Genomic DNA, 21,126 nt, shown 5'->3' on the forward strand with positions numbered 1-21,126 from the left:
TCTTTGTAGTGGGACATCATACTTCAAAAAGTGGAGAGTCTGCAAAGGAGAAGACCCTCAAGATAGATTGGCACAGAGGCTGAAGCAATAGGCTCAAATTGTTGGGAATGATAAAGATGGTGCCGGGTAAGATGGAGTTCAGATGTGTTGTTCACAGGGTCCCTATGAGTCATACTCCACTTGGTAACACTTACCAAAAACAAGAACATTGCATACCATCAAATCAATTCCAACTCACACTGACCCCATGTGACAGAGTGGAAATATCCTGTATGAAGTAGCAGATTAGCAGGTCTTTCTTCTCACAGAACCACTAGTAGATTTGAACCACCAGCTTTCCATTTTGTGTAAAACACTTAACCAATGTGCTATCAGGATTTATTTAAAACAAACTGGAATCTATTTCGTTATCTATTTCCCCTCACTAAGTAATGCGGCACAAGTTGAAGGGTGAGAATTTAGGAAAATACATAAAATCGTATACTCTTGGGGTGAGAGAGGTTCAGGAGAATAATTTCTCCTTTCCAGTGTCAAATAAACTGTACCACATTTTCCAGCTTTCTCCTACCATAAGTGATTACATACAAGATGCGGCTCTATAAAAGGGTGCAGTTTCATTTCCTGGGAGGATGAGAGGCTTAAATTCACCAGACAACTCATTTGTAACAAATTTACAAGTACTCAGGAGACTACAATAACCATCCAACCTGCTTGAACGAGTCAATGAATAAAAGAAAGGGTTTTGACTTCAAATGTGGGGGAAAATGGCATTTGTCATTTTCACTTTGGTTTTGAATTAAAAATCAATACCAAGATGGAAAGTGCCAAGATGCATATAAATGCTATGAATGATCTTCTGCAGAAAATTGAAGGAAATATTGTTGTTAAAGGAACCTGGTTCATGTGCATGATAAAAGAGATCCTTCAACCATTAATAGCAACAACACTGATAATAAAATAGATGGCCATAAGTTTGATTAAATGTTTACTGTGACCAGTAATTATGTGAAAGGAAAAATCTATATTCCCTCATATGACTTTTAAAGCAGTCATCCTAAGTAGATATTATTTTTATTCCAGTTTTAAAGTAAAGGAAAATCCAAATAGAGAGAGGTTTGCAACTTGCCAAGAGTAAATGAAAACCAAAGCCAAGTGCATCTGACACTAAAGTCCATACTCTTAACCACTAGTGCGCCCTCATAGCACTGAATGGCTGAATGGCCACTTAGAATTAGAGGGCTGAAAACTAAATGATGCAGCTAATGGGGACTGTGAGTCCCTAGAGGCTGAATGAGGTCCCAGAACAGCTTCTAGAATTTCAAACAATCTCTCATATTGAAAAAAAAAAAAAAAGGAAAGAAAGAAAAGTCCCAAGGACTACTCTTGAAAGCTAACTAATTTTCATTTCAGTGTGATTTGATTTCCTTCCTTGAAACCCTTCTTAATTCTGTTAAAATACCCTTAGTGAAATACAAACTTGGCCCCAAGGTCCTAATGCAAACTGGAAAGCAAGATCAATCCCATTAGGAGACGGACGGAGAGCAAGTGGATGAATCAGCCAATGTGGAAAGGACTGGGAGCCTTCTCAATTTTTTCAGATGGTTTCAGTGTCAGTTGCTTCCTGAAACACTGTAATTCCATATTCCATTTCCCATTACCTACCTGTGAATTCCCTACTCTGCAGATTTATTGTAGAACCTTGGAAGCTTTATGCTCCAAATGGCCCCATCTCCACCTAGCTGAAAGTCTGGGTGACTGCTCCCCGCTGCTACTGGTTGGTGTCTGCCACTCAAAGGAATGCCGTCCAACCCAGCTGTGCTTCACCTACTTCCAAGTCTTTCCTCTCCTGAAAAGTCCTGTTATCTTTGTTTAGCTCTGGGCCACAGCTGTCTTCCCATCTTGTGTGCTCACAGAACCAGAGGCAGGGGACGCACATAACTTGGGGAACAGGCATAAATTCAAGCTAGCTGGTGTCAAGCATGTGCTTATTTATTTATGAGAGTGAGCTCACTTACCCAGCTTGTAGAGCATGTGTTCTCCTTTGAAAACAGAACATGACAGAAATATATTACAGGAGACCAATAATCAAATTTTGCTTTATCTAAATGTTGTCCTGCTTCTTTCCCACATTAATGGGAAAAAGCCCCCAAAACCAGCTTTGGTGGCACAGTGCCAATGTGCTTAGAGGCTAACTGCAAAGTGGGTGGTTCAAATCCACCTACCAGTTCCCCAAGGCAAAGCCCCGGTGGTGATCTGAATCCATAAAGATTACAGTTTAGAAACCCTATGGGTCAGCTCTGCATGCCACTTTGGGTCACTGGGCGATGAAAACTGGCTCAGCAGTACTTAACAACAATAAGTATACATGTGAAGAAAGAGCTGAAAGTAGAAAGTGTTCCAGGAGAGCTGATCTGGTTTGAGCTCAGAGTCCACCATTAACAGACTGTGAAAGTACTTTTCTCTAAATATTAGTTTAATGTTTTCCAACAGAGGCAATTATTATAGTTGGCTTGCTGGTTATTATGATTATTCTGTGAGAGATCTACTATATGAAAAGCACTTCATAAAGTACAGGGAACTCTAATTGCTAAACGAATGAGATGGACCATCATTAACAGTAATTTATTTGAAAAGTGGTAGGTTATAAATGTCAGCTATATTTCAGGTAAACCCCCTCCAAAACACAAATATCATTTTAAGAACTACACAAATTTGCACATTTATTAAAAAAGTTTTGCCTTTAAGCTATGCATATCAAATAGAATCATAGTATAAAATAAAGATTGGCATAATTAAGATGCTTTTGCATTTGTTTATTCTGTGAAGACAATTTTTTTCCAAGAGAATTAATTTTCTTCATTCTTAATCTACTTAATCATGCAAAATGTGAATGGCCTTCTCTGAGACCCTAATAACTTAAGATGTAAGATAAGGACACTTGCTTTCAAATGAAAACAAAATCTGTGTTTCCACCTTTGTTCCTACTACAGTGACTAATGGGGCCTTGAAGCTTTGATCTTCTACTTGAAAAATATAAAAACATCTTTAATATGCAAATTAAGGAAAGAGCTTGTGGGGGTCATCACAGCAGGAAGTCTTCTCCCCCTTTATAACAGTAATTGGAAAATCTATGGGGGCCCCAAGGATCATTACTTTAAAAATAATTCTACCACTAACAAAAATCTGCTACCTTATCCTTAGTCACATTTCAAAATGAAATTTAGATATTAAACAGTATTGATTTCAGTTCAAAAGCTGTTTTGACCATCTCTATACCAATCCCCCTGACTTGAAATACAGAGTGGTGGAAATCATTAACTCGTTTATCTTGTCAAAACATATTGGCACCATGCCCAGATGTATCAAATTCTGGAGAAGGCTACTTAGGAGTTCCCATTTCCACATGGTATCTGACTTCCCATAAAACCTCTCAGCCAGCCTCAGCCCAGGACATTCAGCATTGTGTAGGGGTGAGAAGGAATTTGAAAATGAACAGACTTCTCAGACTGGGATGGAATGGTAAAGATACTCCCTTTCAAGTGATGTGGTAAACTTTACTTTGTTTGCACTCTTGGGGAACAAGCCTTACTGTAGTTTAGGGTCTGCTGGGAAAGGTAAAAAAACACACAACCTTTGTGTACATAAATATGGAAGTTTAAGTTACCTAAGATTATAATAGTGTGATCAGAAGAACAGGGAAATTGATTATATGGGGAGGGACTTTACAGAGGAAATGACAATAAAGCTAAATTGTTGTTGAATATGGCTAGAAAGGAAAAGCATTCTAGATAGGGAGGATCTGTAGGACAGGAAATTGGAGAAACATGGAGAGAGAGTGGAATGAGTGGCTCCTAAGGGAAGAATTTCATCTCTCCAGGAAAGTGTGGTGCAGACTCCACTGTACAGCTTCCTAAGCCATGGCAGAGATTTAAGAGTCTAGTCTAAGTGAAACTGAAATCATGTTGAGCATAGAAGATTAATATGAACAACATCAACAGATGATCAAAACCCTAATAAAACTTGCTACTGTCTAGTTGGCTTTGACTCTGTGTGCAAAACAGAACTCTTCTATAGGGTTTGATGGTCGATTTTATGGCTTAAATGTAGGAATAACTGTTCACAAACATATTTGCCTGTGAAAATTATTCCCCTCCTTTTTTCCCCCACTGACAACGAATTCCTTTTTTGTTTTTCTAAAAAAATTATTTTATATTGGTTTGCATGTAAAATTTGTATACATTGTGTTTCACACTTCCCTTCATTCATGTTTCATACAATTTTCCCCATTCATTGTGTTCAATAAAATGAATCACCATTGAACTATGCCCACCATTGTTGTTGTTATAATGCACCGTAGAGTTACCTGAGACCCATAGCAAACCTATGTACAGCAGCTCTGAATCTTGCCCTATTCTCAGCCAGACTCACTGCTTCCAACACACCGACCCTCAGTCACTGTATCAATCCATCTCATCCAGGGTCTCCCTCTCCTGTGCTGTCTGTCCACCCTTCTGAGCATGATATCTCTCTCCAAGGACCAGCATCTCCTGGCTCTGTACCCAAAGTATGTGAGCTGGAGCTTCAAAATCCTAGCTTCCAAGGAGAAACTTGGTTTCATCCTCTCCAAGGCAGACTTACTTGTTTTCTTGGTGTTGAAGACTCTTCTCCAGTATCACAATCTGAAGGCACTGATTCTTCTTCTGTTATTCTTAGTCCTTACTCTGCCTTTTCTGGCTCCCACTGGATCTTTCCCATTTCCTTCACCTCCTCCCTCCACACACCATATTGTGTGACCCCATGATTTTCCCCTGCCCATTGTCACGCCTCTGCTCTCACCTCTTTCCTCCTTGGACCTTCATACACATTTTACTAGCTTCCTTTCTCTTTTTATAATAATGGTCTTATGCACTATTTGTCTTTTTGAGCCCAAGTTAGTTCATTCCGCATGATTTTCTCCAGTTTCTCCCATATTATGTAGTATTTTTTTTTAAATCATTGCTCCTGAGGGCTTCATAATATTCTATCATGTGAATGTACCATAATTCCTTAATCCATTTATTTGTTGTTGGACTTTTTGTCTGTTTCTATGTTCTTGTGATTGTGAATAAGGCTGCTGTGAACATTGATGTACAATCTTCATTTGTATCTCAGTTCTAATTTCCTTGGGTATACTCCTAACAGAGGAATAGCTATTTTCAGCTGATTGAGGAAATGCCAAAGTGCCTTCCAGAGCGGCTGTACCATTTTATAATTCCATCTACAGTGTATGAGAATTCCAATCTTTCCACATCCTCTCTAACATTTATTATTTGTTGCCCTGCTAAACTTTGTCACTGCAACTGGGGTGAGATGGTATCTCACTGGGGCTTTGATTTACATCTCTATCATTATCCGTGATTTTGATAATTTCTCTATGTGTCTCTATGTGTCTATGGCCATCTGAAAATCTTCCTAGGTGAAAAGTTCCTTGAAACAAAATAAAATGAAAAAACATATACAAAACTTCTGGTATAAAGCTAAGGCAGTCCTAGAGGGGCAGTACATAGCAATAGGCAAACACCATAAAAAAGGAAGAAAGATGCAAAATTAATATTCTATCTCAACACCTCAGTTAAATAGAAAAAGAACTATCTACGCCAAAAGCCTCTAAAAGAAAGGAAATTATAAAGGCATGTGCTGAAATCAATGGGATAGAAAAGAGAAAAACGATTGAAACAATCAGCAAGACCAGGAGCTAGTTCTTTGAAAGGGTCAAAAAATTGGCAAACCACTGTCAAACCTAAAAAAGGAAAAAAGAGAAGACACAAATAACTCAATTAAGAAATAATAGAGGTGACATCTGTAGAATTTTATGGTGGTGATCATTCAAAGGCAGAGTTCTGTGCTATGCCTCCTCACACACTTCAGAGTGAACTCAAACTGCTAAACCTTTGATTAACTCTTTGTTTCACTCAGAGAGTAATATTGTTGTTCCAAACTGTATAGTCAGAACCAACCCATAGCTGATCATCTGGCAAGTTTTCAGAGGCAGTTAGCCACTCCCACGGAGCAGCTGATGGCCTCAAACTGCATGCCTTTCGGATTGCAGTACAGATTCTTGCCACTAGGCCATTAGAGAGAAATAAAGATTTCCTTTTTGTGGGGATGGTCAATCTCTTGAATGATGGTTTTCTCTTTTGTTGGATGGTCCAAGGCCATTTTACCAAGGTTGAAGACCCCATTTCACACTCATTCAAGATCGCCTATGGGTAAGTCAGCCAATATGATTGTTGAAAATTCAGTGTTCTTTTGCAGTTGTTATCGTGGACAGTGTTTGGTGGAGTTCCCCGATTAAAACAAGCTTGGGAACAGGAATGGCATCCTCTTCTGAAACAGCTTGCCTCCGAAAACTCTACAAAGTTGGAGAGACGATGAAAGTTATACAAGTGTTCAGGTCTTTCATTCATAGGGTCGCTATCGCTCATCTTACTCTATGGCACTTAACAACAACAATATTGCAGATGTATTGAACAAGGATCTTTCTGTATACAGGCAAGGAATCTACTTAATAAAGTGGTATTCTGAATGGTCCCAATGGACTCTACCATGGCATGGACCCAACAATGACATCAGAAGAGAGGACAGTTGTAGTATCACAGTGTGAAAAAGGCAGTGAGATTCCAGTAGGCCTTTAATTCCGAGCACTGGAAAAAAGCAGTCTCTGAGGGCATTTCATCCTCACAATGCAACATCTAGAACACTGTCTTCTCTCACTTCACGTTTAGCCCATGGAAGAATGAGAATTTTCCTTTGTTCCTTTGATTTGGGATCATCAGAAATAGATATATTTTGGGACACAACCTGGTGGTGCAGTGGTTGAATATTCAACTCCTGACTGAAGTCACTAGCCCCTCCATAAAACAAGGACTTGGAAATCTGCTTCTAAAAAGAGAGATTGATAGCTCTGGAAACTCTATGGGGCAGTTTCACTCTGACCTATAGAGCTGTCAGGTTTCAGAATCGATGGAAAAGATATTTTTTTTAACTAGGTGTGCCACTATTTTAGCATTCTTGCTGTCAGAGGTTTTATGAGGTTGGGATACTACCCCGTCAACAAACTTGTCCTCATTGGTGCTTTGGGGTCTTCCCTGAGGTTGAAGGCTCTTGCTGACTTATAGAATGCTGTTATTTATTTCTGCTTCTTCAAAGTTCAAAGAAATCAAGAACTTTTCTTCTACTTCTTTACTCCTATCATCTATTATTCATCTTCCTACATCTCACTTAAAATTATAATTACTGAGCAAAACAGAGGATTTATCTAATGGGAGAATAATAATCAGCTCAAGAAAATTAGATGTTCAGTAATAACACTTATAGAACATAAGTAGTTGGAAATTAGATTGTTAATTAACAAGAACATTGTCTAAACTGAAAACGTTAATGGTTCAAAATTGAGACTATGAGGTAGAGAGGTGCTATTCACTCTCTAAGTTATTCTCAATAATATGAGAGCAAAATATGATGATATCACTTCCCAATGAATTAATAGAATATAAAACACTTCTTCTAGCTAAATATAAAATTCTAATGAAGCATTGACAGGATTTTGATATTCAGCCAGTTTCCCATAAAACAAATTAGACTCTATTTTTTCTACTAAAAAGGAAGTGACTAAAATCTTACCACCCCATTACTTTAATTTGGTTTTGAACATTATATTTTTTTTCATATTAAAAATAATTTGTTTAAACGGCTGTATGGATCTAAAAGCTGATTGTAGCAAAATGTGGGAACTTCTCTCAATTTCCACATATGTACATCAGTATAGCAAATCTCAATGCTATCATCTCCACCAGAAACAAGATCATGAAATGGAAATGATATTAAACACCAGCCAAGAACTGGACCCTGGAGATGGCCAGTCAATTTTTCCCTGTTTTGATTTCTACATGCCATATAAAAGATGACAGAAATCATTGGGATGGTTCCACTGAAAGACAATGTTGTTGTTATGTGTCAATGTGATTCATAGTCACCCTATATACAAAAGCTCTGAACCCTGTTGTCCTGAGCCAATCTTACTGTCTCTGATACACCTACCCCCCACTACTCCAGTCACTGAGTTAATTCATCTCATTGACGGTCTTCCCATCCTGCGCTGTCTTCCACCCTCTGCAAGAATTGGTCCCTTCTTGCAACATGTCCAAAGTATGTCAGATGGAGCCTCAGAATTCTTGCCTCCAAGTAGCAGCCTTTTTTCACCCACTCCAGAATGAACCTGTTTATTCTCTTAGTAGTCCATTGTATATTCAATACTCTTCTCCAGTACCACAGCTCAAAGGCATCAAGTCTCTAATCATCCCTAGTCACTGTCCAGCTTTCTCATGTATTTGCATACAATTCACATGTAATTGCGAAGACATGGCCTGGATCAGATGCATCTTAGTCTCCAGACTGACAATACTGCTCTTCAGACAATAAGCCCCAAAATTTAAATGGGGAAAGAAATGAAGTTCTTGTAAAACATGGAAAACCAAAACTGCTGTCTTCAAGCATATTTCAATTCATGATGACCCTTCACTGGGTTTCCAATCTGTAAAGCTGAGTAGGGGAAGACTGCTTTATTTTCCTTTCATGGAGGGCTACAGGCCTTTGGCTGGGAGCCTAACACTTAGTCTATTACACCCCTAAGGTTCCTTTGTACAACACAGAAACAACTTGAAAACATACTGAATAAGTCACAAAAGGGGGAAAAAAAAACCATTGTATGATGTCACACAGAATGCCTGATACTTAGAATAAAGAATATTACAGTGGTCAAATATGTATTCCTGGGGTAAAGTATGATGGTGAACAATATTATACACATAATGTCACTGAACTGCACATGAGAAGATCATTAAATGTCTAATATTTTGTTAACATACGTAGTGACTGCATTTTTTTAAAGGACTATTTTACATTCCCACCCACAGTGAATAAAGGTTACAATTGCTCCACAACTTCACCAGCATTTGTTGTTTCCTGTTCTGTTTAACTTTGCTATTGTTCCTGGGGTGAGATGATACCTCATAGCTGTATTTCTTTTAATTTCTCTGAGCGCTAGGGAGTTTGAACACTTCTTCATGTGTTTGTCATCTGAATATCTTTCTTCATCCAGTGTCTATTCAAATCCTGTGCCATTGTAGTTGGGTTGTTTACCTTTTTCTTGTTGAGGTGCTGGTTGTTGTTATGTGCGGTCGAGTTGCCTATGACTCATAGAGACCCTACGTATGAAAGCCCTAAACCCTATTCTATCCTGTGCCAATCTCACTGTCCCTGACACACCTACCCTCATTACCCCAGTCACTGAATCAATCCACCTCATAGAGGGTATTCCTTTCCTGCGCTGTCCCTCCACCCTCCCAAGCTGACATCCTTCTCCAACAACTGGTCCTTCCTTGCAACATGTCCAGAGTATGTCAGAGAAACCTTCAGAATCCTTGCCTCCAAGGACCAGTGTGGTTTAACCCTCTCCAGAACGAATCTGTTTGTTCTCATAGCACCCCATGGTACAGTCAATACTCTTCTCCAACACCACAGTTCAAAGGCATCAATTCTCTTTGTATCCTCCGTAGTCATTATCCAGCTTTCTGATGCATAAAAGTGATTGCAAAAACCATGGCCTCTATCAGGCACACCTTAGTCTTGAGAGTGACACCATTGTTCACTTGTGTACTTGGGAGAGGTCCCTAATAGCAAACTTTCCCATCACAATAGATATTTTGGTTTCTTAGCAGCTGGTACCAAGAGTGTTGTCGGTGGAGCCAAGCAAACTAAAGATGTTAACAATCTCAATCTCTTCACCATTCATTCTGATGCTTCCAATCGGCCCAGTGGTGAGAATCTTTGTTTTCTTGATATTGAGCCTCAATCCATATTGTAGACTGCAGTCCTTGACCTTTTGCAGCAAGCACTTCAGGTTCTCCTCAGTTTTAGCATGCAGGGTTGTGTCATCTGAATAACACAGATTGCTGATGAATCTTCCTCCAATCCTGATGCCACATTTCTCCTCAGAGAGCCCAGTCTCTCGGATAATCTGTTCTGCATATAGATTGAAAAGGTATGTAGATAGGATATATCCTGGCATTTACCCTTCTAATTTTGAACCATAAGCTATGAGTCACCTACGACTCGACAGCAATTAACAACAACACCAACAATTTTGGACCACAGAGTGTTTCTTTGCTATGTTCTGACAACTACCTCATGGGCCAAATACAGGTTTCGCATTAGCATAATCAAGTGTTCTGGGATTCCCATTCTTCTCAGAGTTACCACAGTTTGCTATGATCCACACAGTCAAATGCCTTTGCATAATCAATGAAACACAGACATTCCTCTGGTACACTCTGCTTTCAGCCAAGATCCATTCAACATTAGCTACAATATCCCTAGTACCAAGACCCCTTCTACACCCAGCCTGGACTTCTGGCAGCTCTTTGTTGGTGGGCTGTTCCTATTGTTTTTGGATAATCTTCAGCATAATCTTGTTTGCATGTTATATCAATGATATTGTTCGATAATTTCCACACCGTTGGATCACCTTTCTTTGGAATGGGAATAAATATAGATCTCTTCCAGTCAATTGGCCAAGTGGCGGTCCTCCAAATTCTTGATATAACTTGGTGAGCACATCTAGGGCAGCATCTGTTAGTTGAAATACATCAATTCGTATACCATCAGTTCCTGGGGTCTTATTTGCCAATTCCTTCAAAGCAGATTGAACCTCTTCCTTCATCACCATGGGCTCTTACTCATATGTTGTTTCATGAAGTTTTTCGTTGTTTGCCAATTCCTTTTGATACAGTGACTCTGTATAATCTTCCATTTTCTTTTACTACTTCCTGGATCATTTAATATTCTACCTAAAGCATCCTTAAATAATAGCAACTTAAGGGTTGAATTTGTTCTTCAGTTTCTTGAGCTTAAGAAATGCTGAGTGAGTTAGACCCTTTTGATTTTCTGACTCCAGGTCCTTGCACATTTCATTGTAATATTTTAATTTGTCTTCCCGTACTGCCTTTTGAAATCTTCTGTTCAGCTCTTTAATGTCTTGAATTCTTCCCTCTACTTTGGTTTCTCGGCACTCTAGTACAATATTCAGAGTCTCTTCTGACATCCATTTTGGTCTTTTCTTCCTCCTCTGTCTTTACAATGACCTTCTGCACTCTTCCTGGAGGATACTCTTGATATCCTCCAACAACTCATTTGGTCTTCACTCACTGGTGTTCAAGACCTCAGACTTGTTCCTGAGGTGGTTTTGAAATTCAGGTGGGATAGACTCAAGGTCATATTTTGGTTCCTGTGGATTTGTTTTATTTTTCCTTATCTTCAGCTTGAACATGCATCATGGATAGTTGATGGTCTGTTCCACAATCAGCACCTGGCCTAGTTTTCACAGCTGATATTGAGCTTCTCCAGCGGTTCTTTTCACAGAGGTAATCAATCTGAGTCCTATGCATACCATCAGGTGAAATTCATGTATACAGCCTGTGTTTATTTGTATAAAATGTATTTGCAATGAACAGATCATTGATTTTGCAAAATTCAATCATGCTATCTCCAGCTTCATTTCTGTCACCAACTCCATGTTTTCCAATTATTGATCCTTCTTCTCTGTTTCCAACTTCTGCATTCCAGAGAAGTGCTAGAGTATCCTATGAGTCCCTTATCGAATATGTCATTATAATTTCCCCCCTCCCCCGAGTCTGTGGCTTTCCGTTTTACTCTGTTGGAGCAGTTTGGGTTTTTTTGGTGGGTTTTTGTTTGTTTGTTTTTTGTTATTTTTATGTGCATAGAGATTTGTTCCTTAGAAAGTCCTACTCATCACTTTTGTTCTTTCCAGATTGTACATTTTTCATTATGCTTAGAAGACTGGTCATACTGTGACCACAAAGGACAAATACTTCATAACACCACTGTTACAAAACAAGGCTAACATGGAGGGTGGGGAGGAGAATAAGAAAAGAGTGGATAGACAATGAACACTGTATTGAAACAAGATGAAGAAAAGAACTGTTTAAAAGGAACATATGATTAGGCATTATATGTAAGACAATAGTCCAGAATAAGAGGTGCATTATAAAGAAGACAGGGGAAGGGGGAGGTGGGGAGAGGGGAAATTGTGCAATGATAAATGAGTATTTAAAAAAAGGAGAAGAAAGAACTGGGGAGGTGAAGGGAGGAAAATGTACAACAATGAATGAATGAAACTCCAACTTTTCTATACATTTTTTTAAATCACAATTAAAATAAACAATTTATTTTAAAAAATAAAAGAAGGAAAGAATTTTTATAATCTTGTGGAACATCTCTCATGTGGTTTCAAAAGGCAAAGCCCTCAGGCAACAGAAGTTCGAACTCACTAGACGATAACTCACTACATGCATTTGCTACTCATGGAGATTTCTTATAAAATTAAAACCAAACCCAACCCACTGCTGTTGAGTCCATTCTGACTCAGGACAACCCTTTATCCAGTTTCTGAGGCTGGAGAATCTTATAGGTGAAGACACCACAACTTTCTCCCACAGAGCAACTGGTGATTTAGAATCATTAGCTTTTTGGTTAGCCAGCTTCACCATCAGAGCTCCATGCCTGCAACATTACTCATTAACGTCTCTTGAAATAGGAAGAAATGTAATCCACTTAAAGCAATAAAACAGTTACACGAGAATTAGTACTATTTGGATTCTTAGATCTCATCCACTAATCCTGTGTTCCTCAAGGTATGGCTTCACGGTGAGCAGCATCAGCATGACTTGGGAAATTGTTAGAAATCCAAATTATCATCAGGTGCATTCTTGCAAGCCCCTCAGGAGACACTGATGCACACTCAAGCTTCAAGGTTTGAATCAGTGAGCTAGTCCAAATCCAGAGGCCCAGGTTTCTTCAAAGGTTCTTGTACCACTAAAAGGCAGGTGAAAGGAAAGTAGGGAAATTCAGAAAGGAAGGAGGGAAGGCAGAATGTGGAGCAGGGAGGAATCTAATTAGAGCACATGACAGGGTCCATACTTTGGCATCAGTGAGCCCTTTTCTTGCATCTGTAATGGTAAGGAGTTGTGATGCTAACCCAGAGGCCCCACTTCTCTCTTACCATTCAAATTCACCTGCTCTGAGGGAGAAAGATGGGCAATCTCCTGTGACATGATTGACAACCTTGGAAATCCAATGGAGGGTCAGTTATTGGTTTGTTCCAATTTGACAGCACTGAGTTTGAGTTCTGAACTTTATTTAACTTTGTTTGAAAAGACCCTTTTCTTTTAATTTTATTATTATCATTATTTGAAAACACCTGTTACAAGCAGTAACTCCCTTAGAACTGGGAAAGTGGAGCCTTTTGATTTATTCACTCTGGTCTTTCACTGGTTATATAGGCCTTGCCCAGGGCCAAAGGAATTTACCCATATAAAGCATAGCCTCTGATATATTTTCCCTTAGGTCTGAGAGGCCACTGCTAGCCTCCTGCTCAGAGTTATTTTCTTGTGGGCGGACTATACCATTTGTGTGAATGTCTATCTTCAAAGATTTACTAGATAGCAAAGAATCAAGATATGTAGGATGAGGTGTCCACACATGGCACATAAAGCCCTTCACAGTCTTGAGTGTAGACAACATGGAAAGAGGAAGGTACAGGTTGAGGTCTGATGCAGTAAGGACTTCAGTGCCTTGACTTAAAACTCCAAATCATAAAAGAATTCTAAATGTAGACCTGGATCTTTAAGTTGTTATAAAGGTACCTTTGTCCAGTCAAGGAAATAAAAACTACTACAGCAGAGTGGCCATGGCCTCTTCTAAATCCAGCTTGCACATCTGGCAGTTCTCAATGTGCTGTTTCATAATTTGCTATTTTTAGATAATTTCCAGCAGGATCTTGCTTGTATGTGATATTTATGATACTGTTTGATAGTTCCCACACTCGGGTCATTTTATTTGGAATGGGAATAAATATTGATCTTTTCCACTCAGTTGGCCAGGTGATTTTCCTCCAGATTTCTTGGTGTAACATGGTGAGTGTGTCCAGGGAAGTGTCTGCTTGTCGAAATATGTCAATCGGTATACCGTCAATTCCTTGGACCTTCTCCCCCACCTCCCAATTCCTTCAGAGAAACTTGAACTTCCTCCTTCATCACCATAGGTTCTTGGTCATATGTTGTTTCATGGAATTCTTGTGTCAGCCAATTCTTTTTGTTGCAGTGACTCTGAGTATTCCTTACATCTTCTTTTGATGCTTCCTGGGTCATTCAACTTTCTGCTCCTTAAGTATTAAGTAACAGCATCCTTAAGTATTGAAACTCGAGGCTTGAATTTGTTATTCAGTTCTTAATGCTTAAGAAATGATGAGTGATTTTCCAACTCCAGCTCTTTTTACATTTCATTATACTGTTATGCTTTACCTTCCTGTGTTGCCCTTTGGAATCTTCTGCTCAGCTCCTGAACTGAAAAGGCTATCGTACCAGAGATATTATAGTCAATCTTAAATGGATCTTAGCTGAAAGTAGAGTCCTAGAGGAATGTCTATCTGTGTTTCATTGATTATGCAAAGGCATTTGACTTTGTGGATCATAACAAACTATGCCTAACTCTGAGAAGAATGGGAATCCCAGAACACTTGATCATGCTTATGTGTAACCTTTACTTGGATCAGGAGACAGTTATCTGAACAGAGCAAAGAAACACCGCATGGTTCAAAACCAGAAAAGGTGTATGCTAGGGATGCATCTTATCTACATACCTCTTCAATCCATATGCAGAACTGATCATCTGGGAGGATGGGCTCCATGAGGAGAAATGTGGCAACACTATTGGAGGAAGACTCATAAATAATCTGTATTATGCAAATGACACAACCTTGCTTGCTGAAACTGAGGATGATATGAGGAATTTGCACCAGAAGGTCAAGGACTATATATAGTCTTCCATATAGATTAAAGTTCAACATCAAAAAACACAAAGATTCTCACCTCTGGGCTAACAGGCAGTATTATAATAGACAAAGAGGTTGAGATTGGTAACAGCTTCAGTTTGCTTCACAATCACCACTCTTGGTACCAGCAGTCAGGGTATCAAAAGATGAATTGCACTGGGAATGTATGTCAAGGACATCTCCAGAGTACTGAAGAACAGTGATGCCAGTCTACAGACTATGGTGCACCTGATCCAGGACATTGTCTTCACAATTACTTGCTATGCCTCAGGAAGCTAGACAATGATTAAGGATGATAAAAGAAGAATTGATGCCTTTGAGCTTTGGTGCTAGAAAAGAATATTGAACATTGACTGCTAGAAGAACAAACAAATTCATCCTGGAGAGAGTGAAATCAGGCTGCTCCTTGGCGGCAAGGAATTTGAAGCTTTGTCTGACATACTTTGGACATGTTGCAAGAAGGGACCAGTCCTTAGAGAGGGACATCATGCTTGGAAGGGTGAAGGGACAGTGAAGAAGAGGAAGATCCTGGATGAGATGGATTGACTCTGTGATTGGGGTCATGGGGGTAGGAATGTTAGAGACAGTGAGGTTGGCTTAGGATAGAACAGGATTCAGAGCTGTTATACATATCACAATGAGGCACAGTAATGAAACATAGCAACAACAACAAAATAGAGTGGGCATCTGTTTATATTATTGTCTAAGTACCACAAACAGTAAAAGAGAGTCCGCTTATAGGGTATGAGAAGTCAATGAGTGTTTTGTTGTTTGTTTATTCTTCCATTTTTTCATTTTATTTTATCTCATTTTATAAAGTGGTAAGCAATTCTGCCAGGTATCTTTCTGGAAGGCTGTCCAGAGGGAATGAAACCACGTTGGATTCTGCCTCTCCCAATATACTTCCAAAGAAAAGTAAAAACACTTTTGTGTTGCCAAGAATTTGAAGTTAAGCTATAATGAAGCAACTAGTTTCTTTCTGAGGAGCTCTGTAATTTTATTCCTGGGCCAGGGGCCTTGTCTGTCTGTGTAGTATAGCCTTAGTTCCAAGAGCCTGACCCACTCTTGATAAATATTTGTTAAATAATGAAAGGAAAGTAAAAGGTGGAATGATCTGGTTTAAAAGGATCACATTTCCCAAATTACAGTGAGTCCACCTTAACAGAACGTATTGATCCCTGTTGTGTGTCGACCAAGGCATATAAAGATCGATGGGGCATCAGACTCATCCTGGAGACATCTACTGTTTTAGCAAGGAAGACAAATGCATGAATAGAGGATTTCCACAGGATCTGATGAAGGGACGGTTGTTTATCTTGTCTGTCATATGCAGCTGCTTATCTTCAATATTTACTGAAAACCCAGAGGTGTAATGTGTAGGACCCCAACTGTTGGTAGAAGTCATGAAGACCTTAAGATTTTTTTTTAATCTAGCAGAATGTTGAGATCTTTGGCTCATTTTGAACAGTGGGGTGACAGTGTTGGGGAGAAGGGTCATAGGTAGATAAAAGCATCTTTTTTAAAAAGAGACCACATTTTTATGTTTGGGATTTACATAACTTTCCCTGGAACCAATAAACACATTTATAAATATTACCTCTTAGCTACAAATAAGACATACTCATTGTCTGGACATTTATTTCTAAAGAAATCATTGAATATCTAACAACAAAAACAACAAACGGGCACTATGTCATTTTACAACCATTTTTCATTGTGTGCTATTTTCAGGAATCCTATAAAGTAAATTATTAACAGTGGAAACAAGTGCAGTTACTATTTTCCACAAACTATCCTAACAATTGTTCTAAGCTAGAAATACATTTTATAAGGCATTGTTTTGTACATCACTGATATTTTCCCGTATGAAACTCTATAAGGCATAGTCATCCAAACTACTAGACCTGCAATTTGAAGTTGACAACACAAGCCTACACATACAGGAAGAGACTTACCAGTGGACAAAATATAAAGGGATAGCATTTTATGGCAATGTCATCAGTGAAAACTCTTTGCTTTTTTTTTTCTCTCCTGATTGTAATATAAACCAGAAAAACCTAGTAAGCAGAGGAAAATTGCACTAGTCAGCAATTTTCTCAGGTAACACCCACATGGAATTTTAAGTAGATTTTGGATTGAACTAAAAATTGCCTTTTCCTAAGTCATTCCCTTGCCTGGAAATAAGGATTAATCACTTATTATATTTTATTTTCTGACATGTTAGTAACATTGTCTGATTTGTCAAATTAGATTGCATAACTAATTAGCTGACTGTAGAATTTTAAATTCGACCATATCTTACTATTTTTAAAGTACAAGAAATCATTCCTATGAGTTCTGATTAGTATGTTAAATTATAATAGTTTTACCACTTCATAAAATTATTATGCTACACCGATATCCATATTTATCAAAAGCATGTAGCATCGTCACTGCCTGAGGCAATGAATGTCATTGTAATACACAAGGCAGTCTAGTTCTACCTAGAGGCAGCCCCTGACTCTCACACAGTGCTTTTAAGTTAGCTTCCAAATCATATTCTGCCGCTTTATAGTTTAAAATAATCCATACTGTAAATGGCAATGGGATAGTTCAAATTCAATGTAAGACACTGTGGTATGATTGTACTCTCTCCAATGGGAATTTAAGGAGTAAGCACCAAGTTGTTAGATTTTAAGAGCACTTTCTCATAGTTTCTCCAGATGCCATTAAGGGAAGCACATGCGTTCTTAATTCCTAACTGCAAATTTTAATACTCTTCTTATGAGAAAACTCTTCTTGGCTTGAAATAACTTAGATCTTTTGAAACATAGTACATTTACAGGCTGAAGATAAGCTATGTAAATGTTCACTGTAGACTGTTGTCTGTAGGGCAAGAGTAAATTACATAAAATAGAGTTAAGTCTTACTTAAAATGAAGGGAGAAACAAATTCCCTTATGTTCTACTACTATCTGTTGTTATTGTCTATGGATACTATATATTGAACATGATGACAAATTCATGTCATCCCCAAAGGTTTATGATAAAAATCTGATAGATAGTGGAAGTCACTTAGCAAGTCTCCAGGGTTTAACATTCAGATGCAGACTTACTCTCAAGGATTTGATGGATCAATAGCCTTGATCTTTAACTACAATGAGAGTCCTAAAAATGAAAGGAAAAGAATGGCTACTCTAGTTCCATCTCTTATTAGTTATGTGACCTTCAGCTTTCTTATATTTGAAGTTAGATTTATAATAATCTTTACCTCCCTAGGCTGTTCTAAGAATTTGTTTCTACATACGATACACTTAGCACAGGACCCAGCACATACTTAGCACTCAGCCATAATGTTATTATGTTTAGTACAAATACATTCTCGTGCTACTGATCTCTCAGAAAGAAAGACATACTGTGAAAAGTAAATTTTAATTTTTTTTTCCAAAATCATATTTTGAATATCTTTGCTGAGAATTAAAAATATAAAACCCAACATAGAGAAATACATATCATGCACTGAGATTTGCCATTTGGTGGTCTCTGATTTTTAAATTCCCTATGATCCACACAGTCAAATGCCTTTGCATAATCAATGAAACACAGATAGACATTCTTCTGGTATTCTCTGCTTTCAGCCAAGATCCATCTAACATCAGCTACAATATCTCTCGTACCACGGCCCCTTCTAAACCCAGCCTGGACTTCTGGAAATTCACTGCTGATGTGCTGCTCCAGTCGTTTTTGGATAACCTTCAGTAGAATCTTGCTTGCATGTGAAATCAATGATATTGTTCTGTAGTTTCCACACTCTGTTGGGTCACCCTTCTTTGGAATGGGAACAAATATAGATCTCTTCCAGTCAGTATTAACAATCTGCGTTATGCAGATGACACAACCCTGCTTGCTGAAACCGAGGAGGACCTCATGCACTTGCTGCAGAGGATCAAAGACTGCAGCCTTCAGTATGGACTGAGGCTCAATGTCAAGAAGACAAAGATTCTCACCACTGGACCAATTGGTAGCATCAGGATGGATGGCAAAGAGATTGAGAGTGTTCATAGCTTCAGTTTGCTCTGCTCCACGGTCAACACTCTTGGCACCAACAGTCAGAAAATAAAAAAAAACGTATTGCGATGGGAAAGTCTGCTGTTAATGACCTCTCTATAGTACTCAAGAGCAATGGTGTCTCTCTGGAGACTAAGGTGCGCCTGATACAGGCCATGGTCTTTGCAATCACTTGTTATGCATCAGAGAGTTGGACAATGACTAGGGAGGACAGAAGGAGAATTGATGCCTTTGAGCTGTGGTGCTGGAGAAGAGTATTGAATGTGCCCTGGACTGCCAAGAAAACAAACAGATTCATCCTAGAGAGGGTTAAGCCAAGCTACTCCTTGAAGGCAAGGATTCTTGGGCTTTGTGTGACATACTTTGGGCATGTTGCAAGGAGGGACAGGTCCTTGGAGAGGGGACATCATGCTTGGGAGGGTGGAGGGACAGCAGAAGAGGGGAAGGCCCTCTATGAGGTAGATTGATTCAGTGACTGGGGTAATCGGGATGGGAGTGTCAAAGGCAGTGCGACTGGCACAGGATACAGTAGGGTATAGGGCTGTTGTACATAGGGTCGCTATGAGTCGCAAAGGACTCGATGGTACATAACAACAACAACCTAAGTAAAATTAAAGCCATTAATCAGTTGAGCAAAGATACACTGACAGCTTTGAATCTTTTGAAACTTATAATTTCACGCTGATTCAGAGAGATAGTTAATACTATGTTGTTCATTGAGTATATCAGATTTTTCTAAAATAGTTATCATATTCTCTCCTTTGTGACACTTTCCCCATCTATGGTGAATCTACAACAATCCTTGAGTTGGATGGACCTCTACGACTGCTGAAGGTGCTCTAGTGGTATATGTTGTTACGGTTGTGTACCACTGAGTCAGAACTGACCCTCCAACAGGCTTTCAGAGGCAGTTAATATCAGAAAGAGATTGCCTTACGTCTCCTGCAGAATAACTGGTAAATTATAACCATGTGCCTTTGCGATTGCAGTGAAGCTTCCTGTGACTAGGCCTGTGGTTAAATAATTCAATTGCTAACGAAAAGATCAATGGTTCAAACCCACCAGTGACTACAAGGTGGCTATGAACTAGAAATCAACCCCATGGTAATGAGTGGATGATAATTAAGACTATTTCAACCAACAGAATATGGAAAAAATAAAGATAGGTGGCTTTTCTAGTTAGATCATGAAAAGACTCTTATAATCCCATGCCCATGGTCTAAAGAAGTACAGCTAGTTTACACATAGCAACGATTTAGACAGCTCATGAGTAAAACACTGTGGTTTACAGTCAAAAGCAATCGTAACATACAAGCCATAGCCATAAAATTGACTCCAGATTGCCAAATTTCTCAGCTGATGCCCAGACACTGTAGTGAAAATCTATGTTATCAAAATTCCTTAGAAACAAGACCATGAGCACTATGCTTTGGAGCAATTTCTTACATATCACAGATAACTGATACAGAGCTTTTGGTTTGAGCAGAGATCATTTCTATCTACCGGTTCATTTCATCTTGTGGAAGTGAAATTCCTGATTATGCTGTTGACATTCTATTTTAACCAATTAGTGCTTGTGAATGATAGGAAAATGTATTCAAGTTATTTTTTCTTCTGCCTGCAGGTGGGTTGCTCACAGATCAGTGATGTTAATTTTTCATTGTTAGCACAAAAATTTCCCTTATTGAAAATAGGAGACAAAGTGCAGTTTCTAAATCTGTATCACCCGAGGCAGCCCTAGTGAAAAATTTGTATCCTGACCTTCCTCCATAGAAACAATAGAATTGCTGTCATTTGTATAACTTGCACCAAACCAGAGGGGAAAACTCTCCAGGGCAAACACAGAACAGCAAGCAAAGAGAAAGCAAGGTTTTAAGAATCGTATTTCTATTTGACTCCTTTTGCTTTTCAGGATTATAAAAATCGTGTCTTAGCTTCCAAGTGGCATCTAAACCAGAAAGGGGAAAGGGGGACATGTAACTTTGCCAAGGAAGATGGAAATGAAAATTCGAAGGCACACGCCGATTTTAAAAGAGATTTAGAGAGCTTTGAAAATTCAAAAACAAGGTATGTAGAAGAGGGACATAACAATCTCCATGCTAATATATATATATTTGTATTTCTATTCTTATT

The sequence above is a fragment of the Elephantulus edwardii genome, unplaced genomic scaffold (genome assembly GCF_000299155.1).
Source record: "Elephantulus edwardii isolate Elephantulus edwardi_28Jun2011 unplaced genomic scaffold, EleEdw1.0 scaffold00149, whole genome shotgun sequence".
NCBI classification, from domain to species: domain Eukaryota; kingdom Metazoa; phylum Chordata; class Mammalia; order Macroscelidea; family Macroscelididae; genus Elephantulus; species Elephantulus edwardii.